This window comes from Hordeum vulgare, chromosome 7H (genome assembly GCF_904849725.1).
Source record: "Hordeum vulgare subsp. vulgare chromosome 7H, MorexV3_pseudomolecules_assembly, whole genome shotgun sequence".
In the NCBI taxonomy this organism is placed as follows: Eukaryota; Viridiplantae; Streptophyta; class Magnoliopsida; order Poales; family Poaceae; genus Hordeum; species Hordeum vulgare.
The window spans coordinates 210,680,771-210,700,929 of NC_058524.1; positions in this window are offsets into that span (position 1 = coordinate 210,680,771).

Below are 20,159 nucleotides of genomic sequence, written 5' to 3' on the forward strand. Positions count from 1 at the left end.
TGAAACCCTAATCAAGTTAGCATTGTGCTCATATCTTCTTTGCATTGCATCCAAGAAAATTTCAACAAGAACAAAGCAAGTGGTGAAGGAAAACTCAAAAACCCTAGCCACTTCTCAAATTCAAAGGAATTACAAACTTGTTCAAATCAATGAACCCAAAATGGCCTCAAGAAAAGTTCAACTTTTCTGATAATTCTTGAAAGCAAATAAGTAGTGAAGAAAAATATTTTCATAGCACCTTTGGCATTTTATTTAAATGCAAAAAACTACTGGATTCAAGTTTAAAATTTGAATTCAAAAATATATAGTTTTCAAAAATGCTGAAAACTTTATGGGTGATTCGAAATATTCCAACTAACACCCCAACATTTTTCAAACTATTTTTAGTTTGCTTTTGAAGCCAAAATAAATAGAAATCAATGTCAGTAACTAAAACAGAAACAAAACAGAAAAAACTGAGGAAGGACTTACCTGACGCTCACCTAGCCCGGCCCAACTTCTTCCTGTCGTCTTCCTCCCCCGCCAGTGGGCAGCAGGAGGTGGCTTCCGCGACGCTGCGCGCCTTCACACAGCTCCCTGCCTGCCTGGCCGCCGCCTCGCGCTGGCGAGCGCGGGGATAACCTCCCCGAGCTCTGGCCTATCCGTTCCCATGCTCCATTCCCCCTCTCCTCTCGGTTCTTTCCTTCCGCCTTCTGCCGCCATTGCCAAGAGCTCGAGCTCGAGCTGCCCGTGCCTCTAGCCACTATATCTCTCCCCCGAGTGCCCCATTCGCTCCGCCTCGACGAGCTGGTCCTCCCTGTAGTAGCCGAAGGTCCCCCGAGCCCTGCAACACCCATGGCACCGTCATCTTCAAGCTTCGGCCGCCGGCGAGCTCCGATCGATTCGACGCCTACAACGCCTCCCCGAGCAAGCTAGCGCCACCACTGCACTCCTCGTGAGCTTGCGCAGCTTCCCCCCAACTTTTCCCCGTCGATCTCTTCCTCTAGGCCTAGTTCCACCGGAGCCCGACGAGGACCGCCGCTGCAGCTCGTCGCCGGTAGCCCTCCGGTGAACGGTTGGTCCATCTGAGGCCACCAGCAGCTTCAAGCCGTCGCGTAGATGCTTTAGGAGCCCAGCCCCGCACGTTTTGACCCTGTTTCCGATGACCTCGACGATGGCCGAACTTGGTCGCCGCCGAGCTCGTCACCGCTGTCGATTCCGGCCACCCTACCCCCTGGGGTTTGCCCCATCATGCGCGCCGTCGAGTGGCCTATCTCCGCGTGGTCTCCGCCGTGCGTTTGGTCGACGGAGACGAGTTTCCAATGCCCTCCGCCGTACTGGTGGTCGCCGGAGGCTCCCTGCCGGCGAGGACGACCTCGCCGCCGGTGGATCTCAGTTGGCTTGAGCCACTGACGTGTGGGGCCAGCCTCTGGATGATTTAGTTAATAAAAAATAAAATTAAATAAACTAATAAGTCACTGACATGTGGGTCCAGTGAGGTTAATTAGCTAATTAAGTTTAAAACTAATCTAAATCTGACCAGAGTCACTGACCAGTGGGTCCCACTGGTCAGGTTTGACTTTCAACGGCCAGTTGGACCTGCTAATGTCATGCTCATGCAGTAAAGATTTTCTAATTTAAAACAATTCTAGAAAAATGCAAAAACTTCTAAAAATCATAGAAATTAATCTGTAACTCCAATGAAAATAATTTATATATGAAAAAGTATCAGAAAAATCCAAGGAATCTGAATATGTCATTTTTAGACATGTTTGAAAATGTTACTGGACCAAACATATAGAATAATGAATAAGTTAAATTTTATAAATGCTATGGAGATGGAATTTGAAAATCATTTGAATTCCACTTCAAATGCTATGATCAAACATTGTTAAATCACAACCAACAACTTAACATATCATTTCCATGCATGTTTCAAAACAAGTTGATCTGAGGATCAGGTCGAATCAATTAAAAATGGTATTCGAGAATACCTCGTTTGAAGTGTTATTTGAATCTGATTCAAATCAACTTCAAACCTAATAAATGTTAGTTATATTAGCATACCACCTTGCATCTTCATGCCATGCTCATGCATCATCTTGTTGCATATGATTTTTATTGATTGTTGTCATTTTCTTCGGTAGGCTCCGCTCCTCCGGATTCCACCGAATATCCGACTAACGGATATTGTCCCTCCTCTGAGCAACAAGGCAAGCAACCACTTTGATCATCCCGATAAATCCCATGTTCTCGCTCCTGCACTCATTTATTGCATTAGGAACACATACTTCAAATGCTTTGCCACGTTAGTTGAACCCACTTCCTTTGCATGACCTGTCCTTGTCACAGTAAATCGCTGAACCTTGCAACCTAGCATACCTGGTTGTTGCCTGAGCCATGACGTGCCTTATCCTGCTATGCATGCTATGCTTAGAGTTGTGTATGGTCTGTCATCTGGGAGATGATCAGAATTGTGAGAATGTGTTCAGTAGGTAAAGGTTGTGTGTTGAACCTGATTTGGTAAAGGTACCGGTGAAAGGCTATGTAGGAGTACATGGCGGGTTGTTTCATTGGAACCGTCCTTAGGAACTGAGTTCCGTGTATGTAATACAAGATGAGATACTACCACATGTTGGGCCCTGAAATATGACCCCGCTTGACTTATTAATCGCCTAGTACTCAGTCCAGGAGTTGCAAGTAGTTTCTGGTGTTTATAGTCATGCTGGAGGCCGTGCATAGCGCTGACCTGAGAGGTGGGCTGTGATGCGGTAGGCAGTGACACAGTGTACCAAGTGGCACCCGGATGGTGGGCTTGGGAACCCTGCGCACATCGTTTGGGGCCGTGGCGGAAACCTCGGCCGGACTTCTGTGCGGGTTACCCTCAGATAGGCGATAGACCTGGACTAAGTATTAGCGTGGTTAACGGTCGTGGCCGACTCCCTCGCTGGGCTTCCGCTTGAAGGTTGCCGAGGTGCATGACGTGCACATGGCGATAAGTGGCGAGAGCGTGTGTGAAGAAGTACACCCCTGTAGGGTTATGATCTATTGGAATAGCCGCGTCCGCGGATATGGAGTACTTGGAGACATATGTTGTTCATAGATAACTTCAATGGCTACTCTTAAAATTGTCAAGATAAGCGTGAGTGTCGTGGACGGCATTTCCGGATGGAGACGGAATGATTCCACGATGGAGTATTGTTGTGGTGTTAGTGGACTCGTGTGCGAGAAATCAAGTTGTCAAAAATTCTTTTAAAATGCAAGTTGTCTAACCACGAGTCAAATGCTGGCTTTCCGCATGAAACCCCACAATTCCTTATTGATACATTGCATGAGTAGATAGTTATCCTAAAGTCTTGCTGAGTACCTTCGTACTCATGTTTGCTTAATTATTGTTGCAGATGTTGTTAATGACCCTAATGGAGGGTTCTTCCTAGACATCGACGACGACGAGTAGCTGGTGTCCTAGCTACGATCTGGCCCTAGGGTGGGTCTGTAGTATAGTCAGGCCACGTGCCTTCTAGTTTCATCTGTCTGTACTCAGACAGTTTAATTACTTCCGCTGGCTTGTAACTTGAATGACTGTTATGATGGGTCGTGAGACCCCTTCTGTGTAATATTATATGTGTGGCTCGTCCGAGCCTATTAAATAAAGCTTGTATGTTTATGGTTATGTTGTGATGCCATCGATGTATCTATACATATCGGTATGCCATGCGTACGTGTGTCGTACTTGATATGTATGGGGTTCGATTACCTAGCCGTAGACTTTAGTAGCATTCCTTATAGGGAAATGCCCCTTTGTGATCCAACGAGCCATGGTAGCTCGCTACTGCTCCGGACACATTGGTTGACCGGCGTGTGTCCTTCTTAGCTGCTGTGTCTTTCCCCTTTGGGGAAATGTCACGCGATGTAATGGAGTCCTTGTAGCTTGCTACGACTCGTCTACATTCGCTGGTGACCGACACCTGCTTTGCTGGGTCATGTATGCCTATCCTTGTGCGGAACTACCACTTTAGTTTATGAGTAGACATTTCTATCCGGGTTCTTTGTCATTGGATTGCTAGTGACACAATTGCATACGTGAGTCAAAAGGTGCAAACGGTCCCGGGTAAGGTAAGGCTGCAGCCGTGGGGTTAACCGTGCGTGAGACCGCAAAGAGATGCGATGTGTTACAGGCTGGATTCCTATGGCTTAGGATCGGGGTCCCGACACCTATATACCGTACATGGCGTGTATATAAGACATAGGGTTTAGCACGCATAGGGGACACCAACGCAACATCATTCACCTAGACCTAGGGTTAGAACACATCTCACAATATCAAAGTAGATCAACTCTGTACTTGATACTTCTCCATTGAGATAAATAAGAGTAGGACGTAGGGAGTTACCTCCATAAAGACTGCCGAACCTGGGTAAACATCATTCCTTTGTTCCTTTTATCATCCATCCGGGATCCACAGCTCGGGACCCCCTACCCTGAGGTTTGTAGGTTTTCATACCGACACTCATGATCTCATTGGGAGTTGCGCTGTGAGATCGAGAAAAGGCGATGGGATCGTTGGTTAACGACTCCGAACTCACGGGCAAGATTCCCATGCCCGAAACTTCTGCCATGAAAATGCCTTCTTTCCTTTGCGAGATCGAAGCGACCCATGAATCCTCTCTGACCCTAGCCAAACCCCTCTTCAAGGACGAAGGGCTAAGGTATTTTTTGGAAAGCGACTCATATGGCGGCCGACTAGAGGCAGTCGATAAAACTGATCCTCAAATCAGTCTGACCAATCCGATGGCTACAGATGTGACATGGGATGAGGATGCTAGAGCTTCGGACCCACAATCCTTGGAGATCGAAACTTACCCACCCGCCTCCCACATCGAGTATCGCCCCGATAACTTGGGAACACTAGACGTCTGAGATCTAGCCTATGTGCAACAACTTCCCGATGAGTCAATCAGGCAGTTCCGGGCTAGGTTATTGTTTGTAAAAAACGATACCAGACTACGAGGACTCACATATAATAACAACCTTCAAGCGCGGATGCAAGGATAAAGGTGTACCGAATGCCCTCGATCGCCACATCATACGTCTCCAACGTATCGATAATTTATGAAGTATACTCGCCACATTCACAAATGTTTACAATACTTTTATTTGGTTTTGATGCACTTTATATGATTTATTTAGAACTAACCCAGACTAATGTTGTTTTCAGCAGAACTACCATGGTGTTGTTTTTGTGCAGAAAATGGAAGTTCTCATAATCGCACGGAACTTTTGACGATTTTTTTGGAAGAAAAGAGATCCCCGAACATTGGTGGGAGGGCCAAAAGATCCACGAGGAGGGCACCACCCACCACAGCGCACTAGAGGGCCCCAGGATGCCCTGGTTTCTTATGCTCACCTCGAGGCCCATACTCCCGTGAAACCAACGCCAAAAATTCCTATAAATATAGAAACCATCAGAAATAACACTAGATGAGAAGTTTCGCCGCTACAAGGCCTCTGTTTTGACGAAAAACCAATATGGAGAGAAAACGGTACCCTACTGGAGAGGGTAGATCATCTCTGGTGGCCATTTTCATCATCCCGACAGAGTCCATGACGAGGAGGGAGTAGTCCACCCTCGGGGCTGACCGTTTGTACCAGTAGCTATGTGTTAAATCCCTCTCTCTCTCTCTCTCTCTCTCTCTCTCTCTCGTGTTCTGTAGATGACACGATCTTGATGTATCATAGGCTTTGTTAACTTAGTCGGATCATACGATGTTATTCCCTCCATATCTTGTTGTGATGAATTGAGTTTTCCCTTTGAGATTTCGTTATCTTGGATTGAACATTCAGGTTTGAGAGCACACAATATATGACTTGCATCCGGATACCCGTAGTGACATTGGGGTATTTAAGTGATTCACTTGACTTATGTTGTGGCATCAACTCGCGGATTTCCGAGGTGACAATGGGGTAATTTAGGCATAGGGGTTGTTTGCATATTTTCATACTATGTTATCCAGTAGAAATATTGGGGCACTCTTTTAGGTTCTTTGTGTTGAATTGAGTATTATGAATCTAAAATTATTTGATGCATATCGTATAATTAACTCATGGATACTTGTGGTGACATTGGAGTATCAAGGTGACATTAGAGTTGGTTGATGCGTATCATATTGTCGGATTTCGGGCTCTGCAAAAACCCTTAAGATTTGAACTCACGGGCGTGTACGAAGATCTCTCGTAGGCTCGCCTCACCTAACTCCCTACTTGTCGGGAATGGCAGAGAACTCACTCGATGGTGAGGAAGACACAAAACACGGCAGTTTACCTAGGTTCGGGCTGGTGGGAAGCGTAATACCCTACTCTTGCTTTGGTGGATTAGCTCTTGTGGAGGTTGGTGGATGAACTAGTACAGTGTTCGGGAGCCTCCGGAGGTTAGGTGGCCTTCGTGTGGCATGGGTGTGTGAATGAATGGATGGATCGGGGTCGATTACATCGGATCCTCTTCTACGAAGTAACCTATCCTCTATATATAACAGTGGCCCGGGTCCTCTTCCCTTATCGCTGGGGCGGGAAGGGATCGCACAATGGACAATTTTAAAGGCGGTAGAGGAATGTGCTCCCCCTGTGCAAAGGTGGTCTTTGCGTGCAAAAGTGGTTGCCAACGCAGTAGGGACGGGTCCAGGGGTGTGACGTCCGTCCTGCCGACGGGCGGTGATGGCCTTGTTGCACCAGAATGGAAAACTTTGGGAGATGCCTTCGGCACCCGCGTACGTCCTTGCCCCCTTTGCACTAAAGGGGAAACTGCCCCGTCCCGTTGTCCACTGCTCGCCTGTCCTTTCCCGCATCATCCTTGACTCCTGAGGCTGGGTCTTGCCTCGGAATCTCCGCTGCTCCGGAGGAGTCCTGAGGAGCCCCCCTGTGGGTCTTGAAGTTGTTCCTCCTCATGAGGCTTGGCCCCTCGCGAGGGCCTTGCCTTGAGTGGTGCCGAGCCTATTGGTTTCTGGTCGATGAGGTGGGCCAACCCTGGGCCATAGGAAGGCAGGTCTGGGTACCCCAATTCCCAAAACACCGACAATAACCCCCGGGCCCAAGGCGTGCCTGGGCTGGCTTCTCGGCGAAGACTTGAGGGCGGCCTGAAGCGTCACGGGCCCTCATTGCCCGCGGGCCAGGCGGCACACGTGTCCAGCAGCTATGTGGTGATGCTCTCGCTCCTCGAGGTGTCCGTGGTACGCCAGGCCATGATGGCACGATTTCCAAAAGCTGCGCAGACCAACATTGTTCTCATTGAATGGCATCGGCGCGGCTTGACCACACCCAATGACCCTCATGGACGTGACCGCTCGGTTGACAGGTGAAGCGACGTGGGCGGTAACGCTCCCGTTGTCCCACCTCGTGACCACCGTGGGGCGCGCGACCCTCGCGCTCCGACGATGTTTGGTGGCCGTGGTTCGCCTATAAATCCGCCCCGCCCCTGGCAAGGGGGAGGCACCAAAATCCCGAGTTTCCTGCTTGCTTCCTCTGCTCTGTCGAGAAAAACCACTTCTCCCCTTCGCTTCTTAGTTTTCCATGGTGTCTCTGGGAGGCGATTCCAGCAGGGTAAAGCGCGTGGCTCCGTCCGTGCCCTCATCCGCCCCCGGGAGTAGCGGCGGAGGGCCCTCAGGGTCACCGTGCGCCCGCCGCCGCTGGACTCTGGCTGACGAGTAAGTTCCTTGCTTGCGCTCCCTTTCCTTGTTGTCCCATCTGCTCCTTGGTGGTTGATCTTCCCTTTTCTCCAGAGCACCCGCCGCCACGAAGCCCAAGCTTGGCGAGCTTCAGGAGAAGGCGAAAGGGCTGCATGCCCAGCTTGAGAGCGCCGAGGTCGCCCTCCAAGCCGCCCGCTAGGGTGAAGCGGAGGCCAAGGAGGAGCTGGTGTCACTGCAGAGGAAGGTCCAGGAGGCGGCCGACGCCATTCAGGCCGCCTAGGACGAGGCGTCGTACGCCCGGATGTTGGCGTCCCAGCGAGTCAAGCAGTTCGAGGGCATCGCCGGCTGGGCGATGTGCGTGACGTGCTGATTCGTGGGAGACACCCAGGCACTGCCGAATGTGACGAGCGATGGGGACTACCTCACCTTTTTCCAGAAGGTGGTGGAGACGCTGGAGGCTGCATCTCCCGCGTGAAGGAGGACAACGCGTCCGACGCACGCGAGCTTCTAGGCCTTGCCTTAACGCTCGTCTTCTCCAACCTGCGCCGCCTCGTCCCGGGGCTCGATCTCCAGCGTGTCGTCGAGCCGGTGCCTGATGAGTCCCGGTGTCTTCTCCGTGACGAAGTCCGCCTGCACGTGGATGCCCTAGTGGAGCGGTACGTCCAGGTGCCCGTCTCCGGTGAGGAGGAGGGTTCCGACGCCGAGCCTGCCGACGTGAAGGGTGGTGTCGACAACCTCTCCCCCTAGATGTTCCTTAGCTTCTGTTTCCCCGTTCCTGTAATAGTGGACCATGAACTTTGCCCTGTCGGGCGTTAAACTTTTGCATGTTACCTTCGCCGTTCTCCCTTTTTCCTTTCGCTCTTGAATCGATGACTTGCTCACTGGTAGTCGTTGCGGCTTGGCTTCCTTGCACAGGGCCCGTCGACGACCCAGCCGTTGCTCCGGGGCAACAACAGCCAGGGCCCTCAGGAGGTCCCGTCCTCCCGAGGGATCCTTTGTGTTGCTGCACGCTTGGTCGAGTCCTCGTTCTCTGTTGCAACTTAGTCCTTAGGCCCTGCATTTTCTTGTTAGTACACATGGTTTCAATTCATGGTTAGTTTGACACGAAACCAGATGGTCTTCGTCTGAGATAGTGGGGGTACTTAGCTCATCGGTTTGCGCCGGTCCTTCCCGTAGCTCCTCGTGAGTAGCTCCTGCTTTGTAGTTGGGACGAGGTGAAGATCCTCTCGGCGTTTTATGTCTATGGGCCCTGGTCCCACACCTTATGACTGATGAGGCTCCCGAGGCTCGATGCTCAGGAGCCCCCATGACGCTCTGAGGCCTCCTGAGACTCTTTGTGGTGATATCATGGTTCTATCCGGACCCCCCGAGCGGGGATTGATAGCCGAAATTGTTTGCTCCTGGGATGACAAGTCCTTGCTTTTGCTCCTTAGCCCCTAGGCGCGATGTGGAGCATTTGTCCCCTCAGAAAATGTTATCCAGAAAAAGAGGCTTCAAAACCGGCAAAACGAGAAAGCGCAAGAGAAAGTTCCACCTTTTTTGGTTTTTCAAACATCAACTTTCAAAATTGACAGATTTAAGTCCGACAAAAGATAGTTCAAAATCCAGGAAGAAGCAAGCAAACGTCGCGTCCGACACCTAGGCTGGCACAGTCATTGGTGGACTATGTTGATTTCCTTGAATGCCGCTGGCATAGTCATTTATGGACTGAGTTGATTGCCTCCGTCTTTACCCAGCACAGAGCATAGGTCTTCCACTAGGCGTGGGGTGGACCCGTATCTGGGAGGTCGTGAGGATGCTTTGGCCTCACGAGTGTCCCTACCCTCGAGGCATAGGCGCCTGATTCCGGAAGTCATTGGTGGACTGTGTTGATTTGCTCCGTCTTTACCCAGCGCGGAGCATAGGTCTTCCACTAGGCGTGGGGTGGAACACTTCCGCGTCCTCGGGGGGCCCTGGGCGTATGCAGCCTCAGCTCGTTATTACGTGAGAGTGTCATGGGATGAAGTAGGTTCCGGAAGGATTGAAGGACGATGCCGAGGTGCCGCGAGTTGGTGCAGGTCCTGTGGGGATGGTAGGGCAAACGCGAGGGCGCTCCGGCTCCGCGATGTTCCCTCCTTCTCCTGAGACCGACTAAGGGATTTTCTACTGCAATACGTCGGTAGTCCCAGTCCCGCTCCAGGCGCCTCACGAGGCAAGGCCCCGACATCCCCCGATACCGACCAAATGTGCCTGGACGGCACCAGGGTTGTCAAGTGGCTTTGTGACCGGTAAGGCTCCTGGGGCGTGATGCTCAGGAGCCCCCTTTGACGTTCGGGAGGGTCTGCGTCACCAAGACCCGGTCCCGCACATTTCCCAACCGCCGTTGCTTGCGACCGAATGGAAGATCTCAGCTACGGGGTCAAGCCCTGCCACCCTTGATAACGACCGAATGTCCGTGGACGATATCAAGGGCGGCAACTGGCCCTATGACCAGTAAGGCCCAGAGGCTTGATGCTTAGGAGCCCCCCTTTGACGCTCAAGAAGCCCCCATTTCATCCTGTTGATTGTGTCCCTTGCGAGCCATGGGGCCTCCCTAGGTCGAGCGGGGGGGGGGGGAGATCGCCCAAATATGCAAGCAAGGTAAGATGTCAGATCGCCGAATGTATGGGGCGAAGGTTATGGGAGCATGCGTAAATGATATGATGGGCAGAGGCGTGCCCTGAACACTCGAAGTTCATGCGGCCGGCAGACGCCCCCTAGAGCAATGAACCAAAGAATTACCTTGCATAGCTTCTTCGTGCCTGAGGGGCGCCTCGTGAAGCCTGACCCTTGGCAACCACACCAGCACCGTAGTCGCCTCGGGTGACCCGCGCCACTTGTGTCTCGTTTCTTCCTCCAGCTCGTCCTCCTTAGGTCAGGGATCCGGTCCTTCGTAGTCCCTCCACAGGGGCAGTGGATGATGTCATGCCCCGCGGCTTGGGGGCGCCTCCCTGCCCGCGCCACTTGGGCCCAGTGCTCCACTATCGGGATCCCTAGGGTGCGGCTCAGGGGGAACCCCCAGGGCTTCCCTTACTCCTGAGGTGGACTGGCGTTTGGGGTCGACACGTGAGGCTCTTCCTCGTCAAGAGTGTCAAGTGGTGTTACATAATACGGTACATAGGGCTGTGCGTAGGGGTTCGATCGACCTCTAAAGTCATTCAGCAGCGCGACGGTGGCGATCCCTCTTGGCGGCAATGGGAGCCCCCCTGGTTGCGTTGCTCGAAGTTCTTCCTGCGATGGGCCTCCGCACAAAGTCGCTTGTTCCTGTTGCCGCCGTTGGGTGGTCCTGGCATTGCTCGGTGCAGACTCTTCCATTGGTACCCCGACATGTCTTCGTTGCCGTGGTTCGCCCACACTGGCGCCTCCGCCGCCCGATGGTGGCTGTGCCTGAGGGAGCGCTCCTGCCTGGCGGCCCCGGGTTGTCGGGGGCCGACCTGGTCTTGGTGATGCGCGCTGGTGTTTGCATCGAACGTCCTGTCGTCCTCATCGCGCCCTAATGACCCACAAGTATAGGGGATCTATCGTAGTCCTTCCGATAAGTAAGAGTGTCAAACCCAACGAGGAGCAGAAGGATCTGACAAGTGGTTTTCAGCAAGGTAATATCTCAAGGCACTGAAATTATCGGTACCAAGTAGTTGTGTGGTGAGATGATTCGTAGCAAGTAGCAAGAAACAAAAGTAACAATGGTGCAACAAAGTGGCCCAATCCCTTTTGTAGCAAGGGACAAGCCTGTACGAAGTCTTATAGGAGGTAAAGCGCTCCCGAGGACACATGGGAATTTCTGTCAAGCCAGTTTTCATCATGTTCATATGATTCGCGTTCGTTACTTTGATAGTTTGATATGTGGGTGGACTGGCGCTTGGGTACTGCCCTTACTTGGACAAGCATCCCACTGGTGATTAACCCCTCTCGCAAGCATCCGCAACTACGAAAGAAGAATTAAGACAAAGTCTAACCATAGCATTAAACTAGTGGATCCAAATCAGCCCCTTACGAAGCAACGCATAAACTAGGGTTTAAGCTTCTGTCACTCTAGCAACCCATCATCTACTTACTACTTCCCAATGCCTTCCTCTAGGCCCAAATAATGGTGAAGTGTTATGTAGTCGACGTTCACATAACACCACTAGAGGAAAAACAACATACAACACATCAAAATATCGAACGATTACCAAATTCACATGACTACTTATAGCATGACTTATCCCATGTCCTCAGGAACAAAAGGAACTACTCACAAAGCATGATCATATTCATGACCAGAGAGGTAATGAGTAGCATCAAAGATCTAAACATAGACTCTTCCACCAAGTAATCCAACTAGCATCAACTGCAAAGAGTAATTAACACTACTAGCAACCCTACAAGTACCAATCGGAGTCGCGAGACGGAGATTGGTTACAAGAGAAGAACTAGGGTTTGGAGATGAGATGGTGCTGATGAAGATGTTGATGGTGATGAGTCCCCTCCGACGAGAGGAGTGCTGGTGATGATGATGGCGACGATTTCCCCTCCGAGAGGGAAGCTTCCCCGGCAGGATCGTCCTGCCGGAGCTCTAGATTGGTTCTGCTCAAGTTCCGCCTCGTGGCGGCGACAAATCTTCCGAAAAGCATCCCTCGATTTTTTCCAAACCAAAACCATTCTTGTAGCAAAAGGGGGGAGCCAGAGGGCCAAGTGGGAGCCCACAAGCCCCCTATGCGCGGCTAGGGGGGCGCCTAGCAGGCTTGTGGCCTCCTGCTGGCGCCCCTCTAGCACTTCTTCGGCCCAGTATTTTATATAAATCCCCAAAAAAATCCTCGTTAATTTTCACGGCTTTTGGAGTTGCGCAGAATAGGTATCTCAAACTTGCTCCTTTTTCAGTCCAGTATTCCAGCTACCGACATTCTCCCTCTTCATGAACCTTGCAAAATAAGAGAGAAAAGGCATAAGTATTGTACCATGAAGTGTAATAACAGCCCAAAACGCAATAAATATCAACATGAAAGCATGATGCAAAAAGGACGTATCAACTCCCCCAAGCTTAGACCTCGCTTGTCGTCAAGCGAAAGCCGAGATCAATAAATATGCCCACATGTTCAGGGAGAGAGGTGTCGACAAAACAAGATACGAACATGCAAGCATCATGATCATGATCAGAACAGCAATACCATCATATCAACTCTTATGCTAAAGTGACAAATTCCTTCACAAAGTAAAGTATGGATCAAGAACCTTACCGAGAATTAACAACCGACATCCTTTAGTCATTGAAGCAATTGCAATTTATCATAACATCAGAAAGAGTCAAATAAGAGCTTGTAAAGCAAATCAACATACTCAATCATCCTTTCGTTCTCTACAATTGCTACAACTCACGTGGTACTCATGAGATCAAAGTTTCAGCTGGACACAGAGAAATATAGGGGCTTATAGTTTTGCCCCCCCCCCAACTATTTACCTCAAGGGTAATGTCAACAATAATAATTCATGAATACTTACCTCCAAGTTGACATATAAATATAGATCTTTCCCTAGCATATGACGTTAGCCAAGATAAAGGCAAAATAAGGAATTGCTGAAGATCACCATGACTCTTTCAAGGGCAAAAAGTAAAGGTACAAGATAGGCCCTTCGCAGAGGGAAGCAGAGGTTGTCATGCGCTTTTGAGGTTTGGATGTGTGTCCTCTTAGTGCGGAGGAACGTCACTTTATATTGCCTCCTGTGATAAAGGACTTTATTATGCAGTCTGTCGCTTTTATGTCTTCCTCATCATAGGTTCGTACAAAGCTTATTTTCCACACACTAATAGATCATACATATCAGGGAGCAATTTTTATTGCTTGCACCGATGACAACTTACTTGAGGGATCTTATTCAATCCATAGGTAGGTATGGTGGACTCTCATGGCAAAACTAGGTTGAAGGTTTATGGATGCACAAGTAGTATCTCTACTTGGTGCGGGAGTTTTGGCTGATATGAGGTGGAAGCAATCGTCACATGCTAAGGGATCTCTAGTCATATAACATTATTCAGAACCAAGCCAACACAATTCATTATGTTGTCTTCCTTGTCCAACATCTACTTCTAAGCATGCAATAGTTTAGTGAGTCTTCACAATCATAGATGGTGTCAAAGATGATGTATTTATATGTGAACCTCTCCTTCTTTATAACTTCCTATTAATTGCAACAATGACCAAGGTCTATGTTTGTCTACCCTCAACAAGTTTCAATCATCATTCTTTTTATGTGTGAAGCCATCACTTCCCATAAGATCATTGCATGATCTTTCATGCTTTTGTTCTTTTCTCATTCTTTTGATCATGGCATGAGGCAAAGCCCTTAACTAAGACACTCTTTATTATATGGCTCACGAGCTCGAATACATCGGGGGTGACACAAAGCAAAACTCAAGCCTAAAACACTAAGACCTTTATTCTACTAGAGAAATATAAAACCAAAAAGGTACTAACTAAAACAAAGGTAAAGGCAAAAGATGTCATGGTGATATGATACCGGGGCAACTCCCCCAAGCTTGGCACAAGCCAAGGGGATTGCCCATACCCATGCTTAGTTGTCTTCCTTTGGAGGTGATGGTGGTGGAGTTGTTGCAACATGGGCTTGATCCTCCGTCTTCCAAGGCATAGGTGCTCCATCATGGAAAGATGACCGAGTCTCCTGAATCCTCATATCTGCAGCCAACCGTATTGATTTAAATCTATACTCATACTCACAGTTCTGGTTCTGCAGGTCATAGATCTGGGCTCGGAGGTGATCAATTCTGTCATAGAGCCTAGAGAGGTGCTTCTCGATGTCATTGGCATCGATCTTGTCCTTGTTGGTGAACTCTGTGATCATCATGTGGTTGGCATTGAGTCCATGCTCCACCATCCCTTGGCACTTGAAGACATGTTGTTCCATTGCTTCGAGCCTTGCCTCCATGCTTCTGGTCATCTTGGGCCCCTCAATGTCACGGATGTGCAACATCCCCTCACGCATCTCGTTATATTGAGGGTGTTGCAGCACTCCCGCGAGGTAGGGATTGATGACCTTCTCGAAGATCTTGTCCTTCAAAGCTTTTAGGGAAGACATATAAATCTAGATCTGCAGCAGAAACAGGCTCGAAACGAACACAGAGGAAATTTGCGTGATACGAGGGTCAGACCTTACGGGAGAATATATAATGATTTTTCTAGACCAGAAGGAGTACTCTGCAAGAAAACAGAGTCCGAGAGGCACACGAGGTGGCCACAAGCCCCCCAGGCGCGGCCAGGAGGGTGGTCCGCGCCTGGCAGGCTTGTCGCCTCCTTGTGCGCTTTCCAGACTACTTCAATTTTTTTCTATTTTTCTAAAAATTCCAAAACGGAGAAAAATTCCTACAGGAAAAGTTTTGGAATCTACCGAATCACATACCTCTTCGTTTTCGGAGTCTGAAACAGGCTGATAAATATCCCTTAGGTATTCCTCCGGAGTTATGGTATTGATAGTATTGCTTTCAACATTTATGGGAGTACCAGAGATATAATGCTTGATTCTCTGCCCATTTACCACTCTCAGACAATTACCTTCCGTGTTGTTGATCTTGATAGCACCGGAACGATATACTTACTCAACAATGTAAGGACCTTCCCATTTAGAGAGAAGCTTGCCTGCAAAAAATCTTAAACAAGAATTATATAGCAAGACATAATCACCTACATTGAACTCACACTTTTGTATCCTTTTATCATGCCACCTCTTAACCATTATTTGAAAACCTTGGCATTCTCATATGCCTGAGTTCTCCATTCATCAAGCGAGCTAATATCAAATAAACTCTTCTCACCAACAAGTTTGAAATCAAAGTTGAGATCTTTGATTGTCCAATAAGCTTTATGCTCTAGCTCAAGAGGTAAATGACATGCTTTACTGTACAACATTTTGTACGGGGACATGCCCATGGGATTCTTATAGGCAGTTCTATAAGCCCACAGTGCATCATCGAGCTTTTTAGACCAATTCTTTCTAGACCTGTTGACAGTCTTTTGCAAAATTAGTTTAATCTCTCTATTGCTTAGCTCTACTTGACCACTGTACTGAGGGTAATAGGGAGACACAATTCTATGGTTGACATCGTACTTAGCAAGCGTTTTATGGAAAGCACCATGAATTAAATGTGAACCACCGTCGATCATTAGATATCTAGGGACTCCAAATCTAGGGAAAATAACTTCTTTAAGCATCCTGCTAGAGGTGTTGTGATCAACACTACTAGTTGGGATAGCTTCTACCCACTTAGTGACGTAATCAACAACAACTAGGATATGAGTATACCCGTTGGATTTTGGAAAAGGTCCCATATAATCAAAGACCCAAACATCAAATGGTTCAATGACATGTGAATAGTTCATAGGCATTTCCTGACGTTTACCGATATTACCTATTCTTTGACATTCGTCACAAGACAAGACAAACTTACGGGCATCCTTGAAGAGAGTGGGCCAATAGAAACCTGATTGCAATACATTGTGTGTAGTACTATCTCCCGCATGGTGTCCTCCGTAGGCCTCAGAGTGACACTTCCGTAGGATCTGTCTCTGTTCATGTTCAGGTACACAACGTCTAATAACACCATCTACTCCTTCCTTATAAAGGTGAGGATCATCCCAGACGTAATGTCTCAAGTCAAAGAAGAATTTCTTCTTTTGCTGGTATGTGAAACTTGGTGGTATATATTTGGCAACGATATAATTTGCATAATCAGCATACGACGGTGCACTACGTGAAGTATTGATGACATTCAATTGCTCATCAGGAAAGCTATCATCAATAGGTTGTGGGTCATCAAGAACATTCTCCAACCTAGACAAGTTATCTGCTACTAGGTTATCAGCACCCTTTGTGTCGACAACGTGCAAATCGAATTCTTGTAGCAAGAGAACCCATCTGATAAGTCTAGGTTTAGCGTCTTTCTTCTCCATGAGGTACTTAATAGCAGCATGATCAGTGCGAGTAGTGACTTTGGAATCAACTATGTAAGACCTGAACTTTTCACATGCAAACACGACTGCTAAAAATTCCTTTTCCGTAGTAGCATAGTTTCTTTGGGCACTGTCTAGAGTTTTACTAGCATAGTGAATAACATTCAACTTCTTATCAACTCATTGACCTAGGAAAGCACCAACAGCATAATCACTAGCATCACACATGATTTCAAAATGTAAGTTCCAATCAGGTGGTTGAACAATAGGTGGAGTTATCAAAGCCTTCTTATGTATTTCAAAGGCTTCCTCACAATCATCGTCAAAAACAAAAGGAATATCCTTTTGCAAGAGATTGGTAAGAGGCCTAGAAATCTTCGAGAAGTCTTTATTGAACCTTCTATAGAAACCAGCATGACCAAGGAAACTTCTTATACCTTTGACATCTATGGGGTATGTCATTTTCTCGATCGCATCATCCTTAGCCTTATCAACTTCAATACCTCTTTCAGAAATTTTATGCTCTAAGACGATGCCTTCATTAACCATAAAGTGGCACTTCTCTCAATTCAAGACAAGATTGGTATATTTACATCTCTGCAAAACTCGATCAAGGTTGCTGAGGCAATCATCAAAAGAAGACCCGTAAACGGAGAAGTCATCCATGAAAACATCGACAATCTTTTCAGAAAAGTCAGAGAATATAGCCATCATACATCTTTGAAAGGTGGCAGGTGCATTACATAATCCAAAAGGCATACGTCTATAAGCAAAGGTACCGAAAGGGAAGGTGAAAGTGGTTTTCTCCTGATCACCTTGTGCAACTGGTATTTGGGAGAAACCAGAATAACCGTCTACAAAGCAGAAGTGCGTGTGTTTAGATAGTCTTTCTAGCATTTGGTCGATAAAAGGCAAAGGGTAATGATCTTTCCTAGTGGCTTTATTCAATTTTTGAAAATCGATCACCATCCTATAGCCAGTAATAATCCTCTGTGGGATCAATTCATCCTTATCATTAGGGACAACGGTAATGCCTCCCTTCTTAGAGACGCAATGCACCGGACTCACCCAATCACTATGAGCAACATGATAGATAATACCTGCTTCCAGGAGCTTTAGTATTTCTTTTCTTACTACCTCTTTCATCTTAGGATTTAATCTCCGTTAATGATCAGCAACTGGCTTGGAATCAGGATCGGTTTTAATCTTGTGCTGGCATAGAGTGGGACTAATGCCCTTAAGATCATCAAGAGTATATCCAATAGCAGCACGGTGCTTTCTCACAGTTTTTAGTAACTTATTTTCTTCATGCTCTGAGAGGCTAGCACTAATAATAACATGATATATCTCTTTTTCATCAAGATAAGCATACTTAAGAGTATCAGGCAACTGTTTAAGCTCGAACATAGGATCACCCTTTGGTTGGGGTGGATCCCCAAGCAGTTCAACACGCAAATTATTCTTAAGGATAGGATATTGTTCTAAGACAACTCTATCTACACTACTGAAATCAGAGATTTTTCCATCTGCTGCTTCTTTGTCGTCTGCTGGCTGATGGAAAAGACCCTCTTTGCCATCAGCTACCAAAAACCAGATGACAAAGAGCAGGCTGATGCCAAAGATACTATTTGCCATCAGCCAGCTCTTTGCCGTCTGCCAGCTCATGGCAAAGAGCATTCAGGCAGACGGCGAAGAGCATGGGCGGCTCACCCCACAACCCCTCTCTCCCCCCTAACGGCCTCTCTCTTTGCCGTCCGCTTTTCTCCTCTGTGCCGTTGGGAGGCGGACGGCAAAAAGGGTGCCCCCCTAACGACCGTTAGCCCCACCCCCACGCGCCTCTCTCTCACCCCGAACGGCCACCCCGACACCTCTCTCTCTCACCCCCGACACCACCATCGCCGCCGCGCCCTCCTTCGGCCTCCCTGCGCTGCCGCCCCTCCTCCTCCGGTCTCCCTACGCCCCCTCCTCCTCTGGCCTCCCTGCCCCCCTCCTCCTCCGGCCTCCCTGCGCCCCCTCCTCCTCCGACCTCCGGCCTCCCTGCGCCGCCGCCCCCTCCTCCTCCGGCCTCCCTGCGCCCCCTCCTCCTCCCTCCTCCGGCCTCCGGCCTCCCTGCGCTGCCGCCCCCTCCTCCTCTGGCCTCCCTGCGCCCCCTCCTCCACCACGCCCCCTCCTCTTCCCCGGGACCTCCTCCTCCACCACCGCCGTCGGAGCTCGCCCCTTCTCCACCACCACCCCTCCGCCACCACCGCCGTCTCCTCCACTGCTGCACCCTCCTCCTCCCCGGCCGCCCCCTCCGGTGAGTCATTTTTTTTCTTTTTTTGCTAATTTACAGATTTAGTTTTGTTTTGTTAATTAGTGGTAGCTAGATTATTGTTAGTAGTTTTAGTTAGCTTAGTAGTTTTAGTTAGGTTAGTTAGTTAGCTTGGTTAGTTAGGTGGAGGAGGAGAAGAGGAGAAGAGGAGGAGGAGAAGGAAGAGAAGAGGAGAAGAAGAAGAGGAGTAGGAGGAGGAGGAGGAGAAGAAAAAGAATAAGAAGAATAAGAAGAAGAGGAGAAGAAAAAAATAAGAAGGAGAAGAAGGAGAAGAAGAAGAAGAAGAAGAAGAGAAGAAAAAATAAGAAGGAGAAGAAGTAAAGAAGAAGAGAAGAAGAGAATTAGAAAAAATAAGAAGGAGAAGAAGAGAAAAAAGAAGAAGAAGTTGATTTTTTATTGTTTGGTATTTAGTGGTAGCTAGATTCTATTTTAGTTACTTAGTGGTAGATTCTTTTTTTGCTGTTTAGTGCTATCTAGGTTTAGCGATAGGTTTAGTTAGCTTGGTTAGTTAGGTTAGTTAGTTAGTTAGCTCAATAGAAAGAATAGGAAGAAGAAGAAGAGGATGAGGAGGAGAAGAGGAGAAGAGGAGGAGGAGAAGAAGAAGAATAAGAAGAAGAAGAGGAGGAGGAGGAGAAGACAAAAATAAGAACGAGAAGAAGAAAAGAAGAAGAATATAAGAAGAGAAGAAGAAGAGAAGAAGAGAAGAAGAATACCTTCTCCTCCTCCTCCTTCTCCTCCTTCTTCTCCTCCTCCTCCTTCTCCTTCTTCTTGATTTCTTCTTCTTCTTCTCTTCCTCCACTTTCCTCTCCTCTATCTTATTCTCCTGACCTTATTTTCCCCAACAATGAGATAATTAGCCCATTTAGCTACAAAATGGCATAAAAACCTTGGTTAGCTCATGAATATTATATTCTTAACTTGTTTTCCTCTAAAATGACATAATTAGAATATTTGTGTTGATCGGGTGGATTTACATGTGATAGTTGTCTCGTCGCTGTGAGGTCTACTGTGCGAAGACCTGCCCGTGCATTGTACGAGCTCCGCCCCTGCATTCGTGGGCCAGTACTAATTTCATCTCCTCCCCGCCCCTTCATTTACTGTGGCTCGGTTTCCGGATGAAACTTTCTAGATTTAGGCAATTAAATTAATTTATCAGTATACGTGACCAGTATGCGTCTCCCGTTCGAAAGGGCGACATCTATAAATATGCATGTCTTTGCATATTTATAACCG